Source organism: Sphaeramia orbicularis, chromosome 22 (assembly GCF_902148855.1).
Source record: "Sphaeramia orbicularis chromosome 22, fSphaOr1.1, whole genome shotgun sequence".
Lineage (NCBI taxonomy): Eukaryota > Metazoa > Chordata > Actinopteri > Kurtiformes > Apogonidae > Sphaeramia > Sphaeramia orbicularis.
The window spans coordinates 30,252,458-30,267,294 of NC_043978.1; the positions used below are offsets into that span (position 1 = coordinate 30,252,458).

At 34.4% G+C, this 14,837-nt stretch overlaps 1 protein-coding gene across 2 annotated transcripts in view; it reads right to left on the reverse strand.

The window, feature by feature from the left end:
* The window catches only part of stxbp6 (syntaxin binding protein 6 (amisyn)), a 212,827-nt gene extending 208,913 nt beyond the window's left edge, over positions 1–3,914 (reverse strand). For both annotated transcript variants that reach the window (XM_030127516.1, XM_030127514.1), the window contains exon 1: positions 3,639–3,914. The gene's annotated coding sequence lies outside the window, so the exon portion shown is untranslated. The remainder of the gene's footprint in view (positions 1–3,638) is intronic.
* Between the last annotated feature and the right edge of the window lie 10,923 nt (positions 3,915–14,837).

Below are 14,837 nucleotides of genomic sequence, written 5' to 3' on the forward strand. Positions count from 1 at the left end.
TGCTATATAAACAAATTTTCCTTGCTTTGCCTTATATTAATAATATAAATATTGCAAAGATGCTCTCTTTATATAATTCATTCTCACCTGGATAAACCCTTCTGATTGCTTTAACCCTTGAAGATCTACAACAACAGTTTTTTTGTAGAAGCTTCCAAATAAATTGTCTCCACATTTAACCATTCCTAAGTGATTTATCCTGCATTTATTGTAATATTATGAGTAAAAATCATGTATTTTCCTAAACTGTATTCCCTGGTCATGTACGTAGATGTTCAATAAAGCTCAGAGTAAATTCAAAGGTTATTACATCAAAACAGAGAAAACTGAATAAAAAGGGACTTTTTCAGCAAAATGTATCATTAACTGAACATAAAAACAAGCATCTCCAGCCACTGTCATTTGCCAAACTACATGGGTTTGACTGGTGAATCAACGTTCAATGTTCTGATGACCATGAAAAGCTGAGAAACTGCATTTTACCTCAAGTGTTTCCAAGTATTGACAGGATTAGTGGATCAGCAGTTATTAAACATTTTAGATCACTACATGCTTTTGGTCACTGGTGGATGTTTAGTAGTCTGGTTTTCTCAGTGTATTCAATACTAATTAAACGGTCTGGAACTACTCCATTCACTGTGAATTATGCCCAGTGTATTCTATACTGACCAATCACAAGTCTTGGATGCGGGTGTTTCACAATGCGTCATACACACCGGCTTTTTTTTGTCACGAGTCAGAGTCAGTTCTAAGTCTGCAAATCTCTTTACAACTGTTGTCGGTTGTTTGATTCAAAAATAAGAATTGAATTACGGATTACACCCTGTATTCTCAAGTTTTTCGTCACATAGGTCTTTATCTGTGATTGTCCTGTTAGTCCCGCCTTCATATTAGGATTCAAGCCTCATTATTCCAGATGGATTTCTTATTGAGAAACACAGACAGGGTGTAATCTGTAATTCAATCCTTATTTTTGAATCAAACAAGCAACAACAGTTGTAAAGAGATTTGCGGACTTGGAACTGACTTTGGCTCGCGACAAAAAGAAGTCTGTTTGTATGACGCATTACGAAACACCCGCCCCCAAGACTTGTGATTGGTCCAGTATAAAATAGATCAGGCATAATTCACAGTGAATGGAGCAGTTCCAGACCATTTCCTCAGTACTGAATACACTAGGAAAATGGGATGGCAGGCCAAGCAAGATGTTTAGATCTATGAGGGTTAACTCTTTAAAACCTGACGTGTCATCACTGACACACCTGCACAAATTTCACCTGTACTAGACGCTAAAGAAGAAGCTGTTTTAGCAGAATTATAACATGCAGTAAATTGTAAATGACTGATAGATTTTGAAAGATCCGGAAAAAAGTGCTCTGGAAAAATGGGCAAACGGACTCACAGCATATTTTCTAACCTTTTTATAGTCAAAACAATAAGAATTAAAAAAGAAGGTCAAGGCTGATCATTTTGGGCTTAACTCTTTAAAACCTGATGTGTCATCACTGACACACCTGCACATGTGTAGTTTGGATGGCTGTAACTCTATCACTGTTTGAGCAATTGGAAGAACTCCAACGGTTTCTGAAACCTGAGATGTGGCACTTTAGAGGCTTTATTGGCTCATTATGGAAATTTCAGTCATGCCTGTACTAGAAGCTACAGAGGAATCTGTTTTAGCAGTATAACATAGCATATAGTATATATAATATAATATAATAAGTATATTTAGCAGTACAAGCAGTAAATTGTAAATGATTACTAGATTTTGAAAGATCTGGAAAATGGGCAAACAGACTTGCTCATAGCATATTTTCTAATCTTTTTATAGTCAAAATAATAATTAAAAAAGAAGGTCAAGGCTGATCATTTCAGGCTTAACTCTTTAAAACCTGACGTGTCATCGCTGACACACGTGCACATATACAGTTTGGATGGCTGTAACCCTATCACTGTTCGTGCGATTGCGATTGGAAGAATTCCAACAGTTTCTGAAACCTGAGACATTGTGCTTTATTGGGTCATTACGGTAATTTCACAGACACACCTGTACTAGAAGCTGAAGAAGAAGCCATTTTAACAGGATTATAACATGCAGTAAATTGTAAATGATTGACAGATTTTGCAAGATGTGAAAAAAAAGTGGTCAGGAAAAATGGGCTCAAAACAGACTCACTCACAAAATATTTTCTAACCTTTTTATAGTTAAACTAATTATCATAAAAAAAGATGGTCAAGGCTGATCATTTGAGGCTTAACGCTTTCAAACCTGATGTGTCATCGCTGACACACCTGCACATATACAGGTTGGATGGCTGTAACTCTATCACTGTTTGAGCAACTGGAAGAATTCCAACGGTTCCTGAAACCTGAGACATTGTGCTTTATAGGTTTCATTGGATCATTACGGTAATTTCAATCATGCCTGTACAAGAAGCTGGACAAGAAACCATTTTAGCAGTATTATAACAAGCAGCAAATTGTAAATGATTGATAGATTTTGAAAGATCTGGGGGGAAAAAATGCCCTGGAAAAATGGGCAAATGGACTCACTCACAGCACTTTTTCTAACCTTTTTATAATCAAAATAATATTAATAATAATAAAAAAAGGAAGTCCAAGCGGACCAATTTGAGGCTTAACTCTTTAAAACCTGACGTGTCACCCCTGACACACCTGCACATACACAGTTTGGATGGCTGTAACTCTATCTGTGTTTGAGCAACTGGACGAACTCCAACAGTTTCTGAAACCTGAGACGTGCTTTACAGGTTTTATTGGGTCATTACGGTAATTTCACTCATGCCTGTACTAGATGCTGAAGAAGAAGCTGTTTTAGCAGAATTATAACATGCAGTAAATAGTAAATGATTGACAGATTTTGAGATATCTGGAAAAAAAAAAAGGGCACAGGAAAAATGGGCTCAATACAGACTGCCTCACAACATATTTTCTAACCTTTTTATAGCCAAAAAAAAAAAAAAAAAGTCCAGGCAGATCATTTTAGGCTTAAAGGGTAAAATACAATCAAAACGCAGTGAGGAACCAAGTGCAGAAAATGAATGTTAATGCAACCAAAACAGCATCACAAGTTGGACCTAGAACAGACGCATATGATGATGATGACTGGGATGATGAAGAGCAGCCTACAGCTATTTCAGCAGGATCCAAAGGTGCCAAATGTTTGGACTGACTGGAATTCCGTCAAAATATTTGCACTTCTGCGGCGTTTGACATATTTAAGTCTGAAGGACAGAACCAGAAGGGGAACTATAGGTGAAATGAGACAAATTAACCCGTACTAGTCCACTTTGGAACAATAAAGTTGTTTGTTTTTTTGACGCATATCAGAGTGAATGTGCGTAAAGTTTTGCGTCAACTACGTTTGTGTCCATGATTAAATTAACATGTAAATAAACAAACTGGTAAATGAATAAATATTAGGAAGTTTTAGGGCGCAAAAGTGTGCGTTCACTAACTGATCCGTGCGCACTTGTTCCAAATCCACCGCAATAGGGTTGGATTTGTTGACGCAATAACAGCAATGACCACAAAAAACTACTTTGTAACTTAGAAACACTAGTAATATTCAAATATTTCCTTAAAAAAAAAAAAAAAAAAAATGCAGTCTTACTCACCGATGAGTTTTGAGCGATGCTTTCCACGTGTGGCGCTCCAATCCGTGGGTTAATTTCTCCAGCTGTCACACTTCACCCACTTTCTGCAGCTTCTTCCTTAGTATAAACTGTTCGCTCCGGTTTATCGGGAACATTTCGCGTTCATCATCGCGTCGGTTTGACTTCTGCGACTGTTACTGGTTCGTAGGCGGCGGAGAAGAGGAGTTTGTTTACCCCACGGCCGCGTTTGTGCGGAGAGACAGACCGAGTGTGCGTGGATCTGAAAGAGAGAGAGAGAGAGAGAGAGAGAGAGAGAGAGAGAGAGAGAGAGAGAGAGAGTGGAGCACAAACCAGTAGCAGGTTCCCACACACACACACACACACACACACACACAGTCGCCAATCACTGACAGTCACACGACCACGTACTGCGGTTCACGTCCGCATGGTACGGCTGTGAGAGAAGTGGAAGAAAAGAAAAAAAAAAAAACACTAGACAGAAAAGAGCAGTGTTTAGGACAGACAGGGTTATTATGGTAAACATTTAGTAGCACTATGTGTCATCTGTGGTGTTATGATGGACAGGTTTATACACTGCAGATGTACGGAAGAGGATAAGGGACACTGGAGACAAAATAATAATAATAATAATAATAATAATAATAATAAGGTCCAGTATGTTTTGTTTTTTTTTAATTATTATTATTCTGAGAAAAATGTTAGGATTCTGAGGTTTTTTCTCAGAATTTTGACTTTTTTTTCCTCAGAATTCTGACTTTAATCTCTCGAATTCTGATTTTAATCTCCGAATTCTGATTTTAATTTCAGAATTCTGACTTTTTTTAAAAATCAGAGTTCTGACTTTAATCTATGAATTCTGACTTTTTTTCTCAGAATTCTGATTTTAATTTGAGAATTTTGATGTTAATGTCAGAATTTTGATTTTAGTCCCAGAATTCTGATTTTTTTTCTCAGAATTCTGTCTTTAATCTTAGAATTCCGACTTGAAATCTCAAAATTCTGACTTTTTTCTCAGAATTCTGATTTTAATCAGAGAATTTTGACTCCAATCTCAGAATTTTGACTTTAATCCCAGAATTCTGCCTTTTTTTTCTCTCAGAATGCTGACTTTAATCTAAGAATTCTGCCTTTTTTTTTCAGAATTCGACTTCAATCTCAGACTTCTGATTTTAATCTCAAAATTCTGACCTTTTTTAAATCAGAATTCTGACTTTAATCTAAGAATTCTGACTTTTTTCTCAGAATTCTAATTTTAATTTGACAATTTTAATGTTAATCTCAGAATTTTGACTTTAATCCCAGAATTCTGATTTTTTTTTTTTTCTCAGAATTCTGACTTTAATCTCAGGATTCAGACATTTTTCTCAAAATTCTGATTTTAATTTGAGAATTTTGACTTTAATCCAAGAATTCTGCCTTTTTTTTCTCAGAATGCTGGCTTTAATCTCAGAACTCTGACTTTTTTTCTCATAATAATAATAATAATAATAATAATAATAATAATAATAATAATAATAATAATGGTAAAATATCAGACCTTAATTTTAATTTTTTTTCCCCAGTGGTCATAATCCTCTTCCATACAAATCAGAGCACTTACCATATCTTGTTTTTTTTTTTTTCATTAATAAAATGACTTGTATGACATAAAAATATACAATGCAATTCATTTACCCACTAACAACATTATAAATATAATAAAATAAATCATTAATTTACTAATTATGCCCTCATATCAAGAAAGGTGTACTTTTTCTCTACCAACTTTAGATTTAAAATCAGAACACTTATTATTGTTGTTGTTCTCATTATCGTTATTTATTATTATTATTATTATTAATTTTACTATTTCTTTATTATTATTGATTAAATGACATAAAATAATACAACATGCACTTCACTCATTGAAGTGTATTTGAAGACCCTGGTGTTAAAAGTACTAAAATCACAAAAAAAAGCCTCTTAAAAATATGTATAAGGTGGACATATCCAAACAAATACTGTTTATATGTTAAGCTTGAATTGTCCAAAAATGTGACTTCAGTACTTTTAGCACCAGGGTCTTCATTGTTGTAGCTCAATACACAATCTAGAATGATAGCTATAACACATTTTGCTTTGGCACATTGGACATTAGTGTGAAACACTTAATTTCCTGCATTCTGGTGACCCCGCCCCCTAACACACATCAGCTGGTATCTTAGGATACGGTGGATTTTTAATTTATTTTTTTTGTTTTTTTAATACTAGTGCTTTATCGGTGGCATGATGGTATAACGTGCAGGATTTAGATATCTGTTATTCGTTGCATAGATGGAGATACATACTTATAGACATAGTTATTATGGCAAATATTTAGTTGTATTATCTGTCATCTGTGACATTTTGATAAATGACTTGTCCTGCATTCTGGTGATTTTTTTTTTTTTTCCCACTAGTTTGTGTCTCAGTATTTGGTGGAAATTGTTTGTAAACAGTGCTTTATCAATGGAAATTTAGGGTATAACATGCAGGGTTTACATATCTGGTGGTCAATTTGTCATATATGATGTAATAAGATTCACAAAGGCAGAAACATGCTTATAAAAAAAGTTTTTATGGCAAATATTCAGTAGCACAATTTGTCCCTTAAATCTTTTTTTTTTATTATTGTTTATTTGCAATGGCTTCTATTACATAAATGAATACAGATGCATTTCACTTATCCACTCCACTCAAGGAAGTGCATCTAAGCAGCTCATACACAACAAAATAAGTCATTAATTTATTATATATGCCTCTATATCAACAATGATATTACCTATAAGGTGATATTCATACATACATCTGACATACCTGTACATAGGTTTAGGTTTTGTTTGACCTTTGAGATGGATTTCCAAACTTCAAAATGTTTAAAAGATAAATTCGTTTTCTTCCAAACATCCAAATTGTCCACATTTTCAGCCTGTAATGTTGTGATTCTCACCATCATGTCATAAATTTGCACTGAAAAACATGGACCTGTGTCTGAAATTCACTCTTTGGTTAATTTGATTGATTACTCCTCGTGTTCAAAGCTTCTTGCATTTTCAAAGCATATCTGTGTTTTGGGATGATTTGAATAATATTGAAGCTGAGTGAAAAGTAAAAACTAAATAAAACATTAATCAAATCAATCAGAGAATGAAAGTTCGTTGAATTCTCTAGTCACTAGAGGATCATTGCATGATACAAACATTTCAGTGTTTGTATGAGCTCATAATTCAAAGTCATGTTTTGGAAATACAAAAAAAAAAAAAAACAGGGTAGAAGAAAAAAAGTCTTCCATTTCTTTCATGTTTATTGCTCATAATCTACGTTTATTTATGTCAACACCTAATAAATATCTTTAGCAAAATTTGTATATGTACAAAGGATGCCAGGGTTTTATTGTTATATAGAGTAATACACCATTTGTCCTTGTAATGAAACTCTTAATTGATATACTAATACATTTTATATTCTTAGACTATATATTAGACCATATGCAACATGTCTGTGAATAAGTGCTCTGTACAAATATTCTCTCTAAAGTACCAGAAATAAATGTGTCAGTGGTAATATACTAAATCATTCCTGTATTCTAAGAGATTGATAGGGTTGAAAATACTGTATATACATATATATTACATAATTTCACTTACTGTCTACAATTAGTAGAGTATTACATATAGGAAATTCAGTGTGCAAATGACCTTCGTATATGGAATATACAAGGAAAATTAATTCACAAAAACGCCACATAAGTTGCAGGATTGTTTAGCAAGTAACTGAGCTTTTGACAATTAAAATGAAATTAAAACTGTTCTGTTAACCTGTGGACATTGGACTCATTAAGAATAGCATCAGAAGTGCTTATCAGTAGATTAAAAGTTAGGATTTATGTTATTACTGTCTCTGTGAATCAAAAACTTGATTAAATCTGTTTAGAGTAGAGTAGAATACAATACAATACAATAGAACAGAATATAGATGCACTAGAATAGAATAGAATAGAATAGAATAGAATAGAATAGAATAGAATAGAATAGAATAGAATAGAATAGAATAGAATAGAATAGTCCAGGGTGGAAAATTGTCTCTGGTTCTCCAACGTACCACATCCAGTACTAAAATATGAGATAAAATCAAGATAAAAATGTCAAGAAGAATAAAAAAAAAAAAAGAAAAATTCAAGTAAACAAATGAAAACTCATTTAAATACAGTGCAAATAGGATACATATAAAACACACTATATTCAGGCAGTCCATGTTATTATTGTTGTGGTCACTTAGTGGAATTGAGGATGTTAATGGCATTCAGAATAAAAATGAAATACTAAAGTCTTTCTACAGTGTAAACAAGTAAATTGTCAGTGTCAGGCGTAAAACTCTTGTGTCCAAAACAGCTATTTTTCAGGAAACTGCAAAAAACAATGTATATTCTAAATAAAAGAATGGAGTTAAGAGACATAGACACAAGCCATTTTCAACATTTTTCATTGGTTAAATATTTCTATAGGGTGACATTGTGTATAATTCACTTTTTAACCAGCAATGAATGACAATGATATGAAAAAGACAAACTTTATTGATCCACATGTTATTATGTTAAGTTATTTGATGATGAGAATGGGGGTGGGATTAAACACATTTTTGTTCTTCCCACTCCTTTTTGAGTATAGATGAATGATTTTGGAATTTTGAATTTGCATGTATTCTGTAAATGCTCGAAATAAACAAACAAATGAATGAAATGAAATGACAAGGGAAATTGCTTGGTCACAATAGCTCAGATGCACACAAACACACTGCTGAAAAAACACTAGCAAAAAAAAGGAAAGGCAAGTGTGAAGAGATAAAAACAATAAATGACATGAAAAGAATACACAATTAAAGCAGAAAAAATACAAGATTTGCATATGTACAAATCTACAGGAAATGAAATATTAAATTATACTTTATATTACTATTTACATTATATTTAAATAATAAGTATTATTCATTTCACACAGCATCGCTGTCGGGTGTAAACCTCTTATGTCCAAAATGGTTATTTATCAGGAAACTGGAAAAACGATGTATATTCTAAATAAATGAATGGAGTTTAGAGACACAGACACAAATCGTTTTCAGCACTTTTCTTTGGTTAAATATTTCTATAGGGTGACATAGTGTATAATTCACTTTTCAACCAGCAATTAATGACAATGATATGAAAAAGACAAACTTTATTGATCCATAAGGGAAAAATTACTTGGTCACAATAGCTCGGGTGCATACAAAAACACTGTTGAAAAAACACTAGCAAAAAAAAGGGGCAAGTGTGAAGAGATAAAAGCAATAAATAAAACAAGAAAGGCACTCAGAGAGCGCAGACCTCCGCCAAGACAGATCTGTTGTCTTTTCTTCCTTGTGCCAGTATCAACATTTCCTGAAAATTTCCCGAAAATCCGTCCATAACTTTTGAGTTATCTTGCTAACAAACACGCAAACAAACATGCAAACACACAAAAACACACAAAGCAAAGCGATCACAATACCTTCCAGCGGAGGTAATAAATACACTAATAAAGCAGAAAAAAATACAAGATATGCATATGTACAAATCTACAAGAAATGAAATATTATGTTACTTTATATTACTATTTACTTTATATTTAAATAATAAGTATTATTCATTTCACATAGCATCGCTGTCTGGCGGAAACCTCTTATGTCCAAAATGGTTATTTATCAGAAAACTGGAAAAACAATGTATATTCTAAATAAATGAATGGAGATGGAGACACAAGTCGTTTTCAACACTTTTCACTGGTTAAATATTTATAAAACCAACATGAAGACTAACCAAAAGAATCATTTTATGACGAAAAAAACACCAAAAATGGACTTACGAGATTTCTACCTGACAGCAACTAAATGAAATATATATACAGGGTGGGGAAGCAAAATGTACAATGAACATTAAGTTGTTATTTCTCAGCAGGCACTACGTCAATTGTTTTGAAACCAAACATATATTGATGTCATAATCATACCTAACACTATTATCCATACCTTTTCAGAAACTTTTGCCCATATGAGTAATCAGGAAAGCAAACGTCAAAGAGTGTGTGATTTGCTGAATGCACTCGTCACACCAAAGGAGATTTCAAAAATAGTTGGAGTGTCCATAAAGACTGTTTATAATGTAAAGAAGAGAATGACTATGAGCAAAACTATTACGAGAAAGTCTGGAAGATACTATTAAAGAAGAATGGGAGAAGTTGTCACCCGAATATTTGAGGAACACTTGTGCAAGTTTCAGGAAGCGTGTGAAGGCAGTTATTGAGAAAGGAGGAGGACACATACAGTAGAATAAAAACATTTTCTATTATGTACATTTTCTTGTGGCAAATAAATTCTCATGACTTTCAATAAACTAATTGGTCCTACACTGTCTTTCAATCCCTGCCTCAAAATATTGTCAATTTTGCTTCCCCACCCTGTATACTGGTGGCAGATGATTGGTTTTTGACTCAGACTTTAAAGTGCCTCTCATTTCTGTGCACACGTACTGAACACATCCAGGCTATTTCCCCAAGGTCATAATAAAGGAACTGCTTAACTCTGAACGACTACGTGAACAGACTCCAACAGCTGACTGCTGCATGTGTGGGAGGCGTCGGTGTTCATGACTGTCCTAAACTGCTGTTTGACTGCCATCGTTTGTCTCTGCAGATATGCCAAAATAAAATCTGTTCCCAGGGAATCCACACACACACACACACACACACACACACATACACAGATAGAGGAATTGTGTGTGTGATTGTGTCTAATGTTTTGCTCGGTGAGTCATCCAAATTCCCCACAGAGCTCTAATTCGTCTCCTGATAGATTTGGCTTCTTTTATAAGCTCCGTCTTCATTTTCAGAACACTTGGACACAAGCGCCTCGTCTGAGATAGTTCAACTTGCGTGCGCTTCTGTTTCTTTGCCTCTGGGTTTCACCGTCGATCATCAACGTGTCGCAGAGGAAAATGATGAGCGTTTAAGACAGGGTTATTTGTCATGATAAACACAGGACTAGTTGTACAACACCGGCCAAGGTAACAGATGCATGATTAAGGATAAACCGATTCATTTGTGGCTGATAGACAACAGGACTATAATCAAAAGAGAATGCAGACTTATCTGGTCTTGAAACATTAGTGACAACATGGTTTACTGAAGTGCAAATGCAGATAATTTAGTTAAAAAAAAAAACAAAACAAAAAAAACAAAACAGACTCTTGTAAAAGCAGATGCACTCAAGTATGTAAATAAAAACAAGGCTTTTTGAAGGACATTTCTAATAGCTGTTTCTGTGCAAAGTTAACTGGCATATTAATAATATTTTGCAATGACTTTTAAAAGAAATGATTTATGGAAAATAATGAATATTAACTCATAAAGGCCCAAACATCCACCAAAAGTATCTACTGATCTAGTATGTTTAATGCCTGTTGATCCATTAATCCTATCAATACATGTAAATAATTGGTGTAAAATACAGTTTGTCATCTTTTCATGATTAGAATAGAATAGAATAGAATAGAATAGAATAGAATAGAATAGAATAGAATAGAATAGAATAGAATAGAATAGAATGCCTTTATTGTCATTATACATATGTACAACGAAATTGTAAGTGACAACTCTCTGGTGATGCATAGTGCAAAAGTTTAAAGAAGAAAGGAAGTGTAAATATATATACAGTATAAAAACAGACATGTCACCAACCGAGAAAAAAAAACAAAAAAAAAACAGTAGAGCTAAGTATATATTGCACTTTGACCCTGGCTGAACACTATGACTTATGTTAAGTATATGTCCTTTGTGAGGTATTGTCATTGTAGTGTGTTCATCAGATATGACTCATTTGGATGTTCAGAGGCTCCACAGTTACCATGGAAACACCGTCATCTTCTACAACATTGATTCACCAGTAAAACCCATGGAGTTGGATCAATGACAGTGGATGTAGATGCTTATTTTTGTGATCAGCTATTGATATTTTTGCTTAAAAAGTCCATTTTTTTCAGTTTTCTTCTTATTATTTTTTTCACGTAATAATTCTCAACTTTAATCTGAGCTTCTGTGAACATCTACATGATCAATAAATTAAATATAGAAAAATACATGATTTTCACAACAACAAAAAAAAAGCAAAATACAGAGGGTAATATTCTAATAAATGGTAGAAAGGTTAATCCTAGAGGAAAATTCATTTGGGAACTGACACAAAAGTAGCACTGGGTCTTTATGAGTTAACGTTGCTACAACTGTACGTGTCAATGTCAGCGACACAATGTGAAATATTATGAAGGCTTTTCTCTGTGGTCCGGCCTCTCTTTCATGTCCGTTCCATCATTTTATGTTTTCATTTTGTTATGTTTGTCGTCAGGGGATTGTAATTTCTTTGTGTTATTGTCCCGTTCATTTTAGGTTGAAATTCATGATGAGAATGCACCTAAAAACAATTAATGATTCCTTTTAAATGTATAGATTTGTGTTACAATATAGAGAATAAATGCAAAAAAAAAAAAAAAAAATCGATTGAAGTGCATATACCTGCAAAAGCATGTTTCTCTTTACACTTCAGCTGTTATTGTAAGCACATAAGCCCAGCTATATCGATAGCAGACCTCATTCACTTTTTCAGGCATGACTTTTATTTACCATCTTAGTAACAACCTATAAAGCTCCAGCAGGACGACCCAGTCTATAATCCCAGCCTGTGAAGAAATATCAACTTGGCAGCTGAGGCCACAATAATTGAATGAGTGATGTTCCTTTGAATGTTCCTTATTTCGACGGCTTCCATGAGATCGTATTACAGTCGGTCTGGCGTTGTGATTCCACTCTATAGCAAGCTGCTCAGCCATCTGGTAGAGCATGTGGAAATAGTTCACTTGAAGAATTTCGATTTGAAAGATGTTTTTACGTCTTCCGAGACACTTCTTTTCACCCTTACTTTCGGATTATCCGCTTTGATTTCTGCAGACTTCTACAACGAGAGTAAATATGGAGTTAACCCTTTAACCCCTGAGACATTATTTCAGTGATGGTGTGAATTTGCATCTGTTTCAGTGTCATAAAAGCTCCTGTGAGTACAGTATGTGCTCATGTTCATTTTCGTCAGTGGTTTTGTTTTACTGTGTATTTTAGGGTCAAAACAGGGTGGAAGAACAGAAAAAGACTAAAAGAGCAATTGAAGTTTGAAAGGACTAACCTGTTTCTGTCTTATAATTTAATCATGCTTTTAGATGTTAAGCACTTTGTTGTTGTTAAGGGGTATAAATAAACTTTAATTTGATTTGACTAAATAAGGCACTGCATCAGACTCCTAGGCCCTGTTCATACAAAGACGGTTTCAGTCACATCTGCAAAAGTTTTGTATTGGATAGGCCTTCTGTCCACAGGAAACCAGCATTTTCAGTCACTGAAACCACAACTTTTTGAAACCAGGTCCCAAAGTGGATACATTTGAAAACACCGATTTCGCGCCTTCGTCTGTACAACCAAACCGCAGTTTTTCTAAAATGATAATTTCATAGCCTCACCTCTCTAACCTTTCACCCCGGAAGCAAGACGCCACTTCACAACAATAACAACAACAGCAGACTACAAAGTAGTGCCTGTGCTACAACAGCTGTTGAACTTAATGGAACTATTGAATCCAAATCTTCGCCTACTCTTTCATTACAATGAGCAACAAGTGTTCAGAGAACGCAAACCTCCGCCTAGCACCCCAAACGGTGTGCATGTGTGGATCGACTATTTCTTTGTAAATTAAACAGTTTCAAGGTTGTTCCATACAGCAGAAAAAGTTGAAGCTTGGTACCGGTATGTGTATGTCAAATTCTATTAAATTCCAATCAACATTTGTTGAGTTATAATGAAAAATGTGTCGTAAATGGGATTTTCAATGTTAAATTGAAATGCCCACAGAGTCCACATTCCACAGTGGATGTGGACAATTTTGTGCCAGATACAAGATATTGTTATAAGCTACAGGTGGATCAAATTGGAGGCTAATCGGAGTCCTTTTGAATTTTTTATGACTTTTGGAAAATTGCTCAATGATGAGAGATAGGGAAAATTTGAGATTTTGTGACCTTGCTGTGACCTTGAACTTTGGCCTACTTGGCCCAAAATTTAATGGGTTGGTCCCAGGGCCAAGGCCTATCTGTGGGTAAAATATGGTAAAGATGGTTGGAATAGTTTTCCCGTAAAGATGCTAACAAACAAACACACAAAGCAAAGTGATACAATACCTCCTGGCAGAGATAACAACCAACCATAGCTAACAACATGCACTACATGCTCTTGGATCTACTGCAAAGAGGGGCAACCAGGAGGAAATATTGGATCAGACCTGGTAGAACTGTGGTTTTTTTGTTTTTTTTTGCCTTGTGACCCCATTTTAAGATCCCAAATTTCTGGCAACCCCAGACATTCAAAACGGAGACATTTTTTCTGGCTAAAATTAATTTGTTTTTGATCATGTAATAGTTTGCTATATTATGTTGCAAATAAACGTTAATTTTAGACAACATTTAGTCTATATAATGTATATTATTATGGACGGAGGCAGAAAAGCCAGGTGTAGATTCCTGCACAAAGTGAGGATTTGATTTTCCTTGGTCAGGATATGTACAGTCAGTCCAGCTTGGAGTTACAGGCCTGGCATTTGTACTACATCATTTTCTGTCATTTTCAGTGGTTTCATGTGGACGCTGATATTTCCTGAAATGACTCAGTGTTTACGGAGCACTTTTTTGAAAACAACAAAGAAAAAGATCGGATAAGAAAAGATGTGGTTTCGTGTGGACACGGCCTTAGGATGTTTAAAATGAAGTGTGAACTGGAACACACTGAACAACAACAAGTATTTGAATTTAGGCCCAGTAGGTTTAGTTTTGGAGCTTTTTTTTTTTTTTTTTTTCTTTAATCAGGGCAGCTACTTTTTGACACCTGATTGAACTCTGAAATGCAGTTAAACGGTCAAAACTTGTAAAAACACAGTAAAAAAAAAAAAATAAAGGAAACAACACTGAAAACAACAGTAAAAACAAAAAAACCACAGGGAAAAAGGTGTAAAAAAAAAAAAGAAGTCCAAACTCACTCACTGCTTTGTGTTTTTCCCCCAATTATACAGACAGTGGGGACA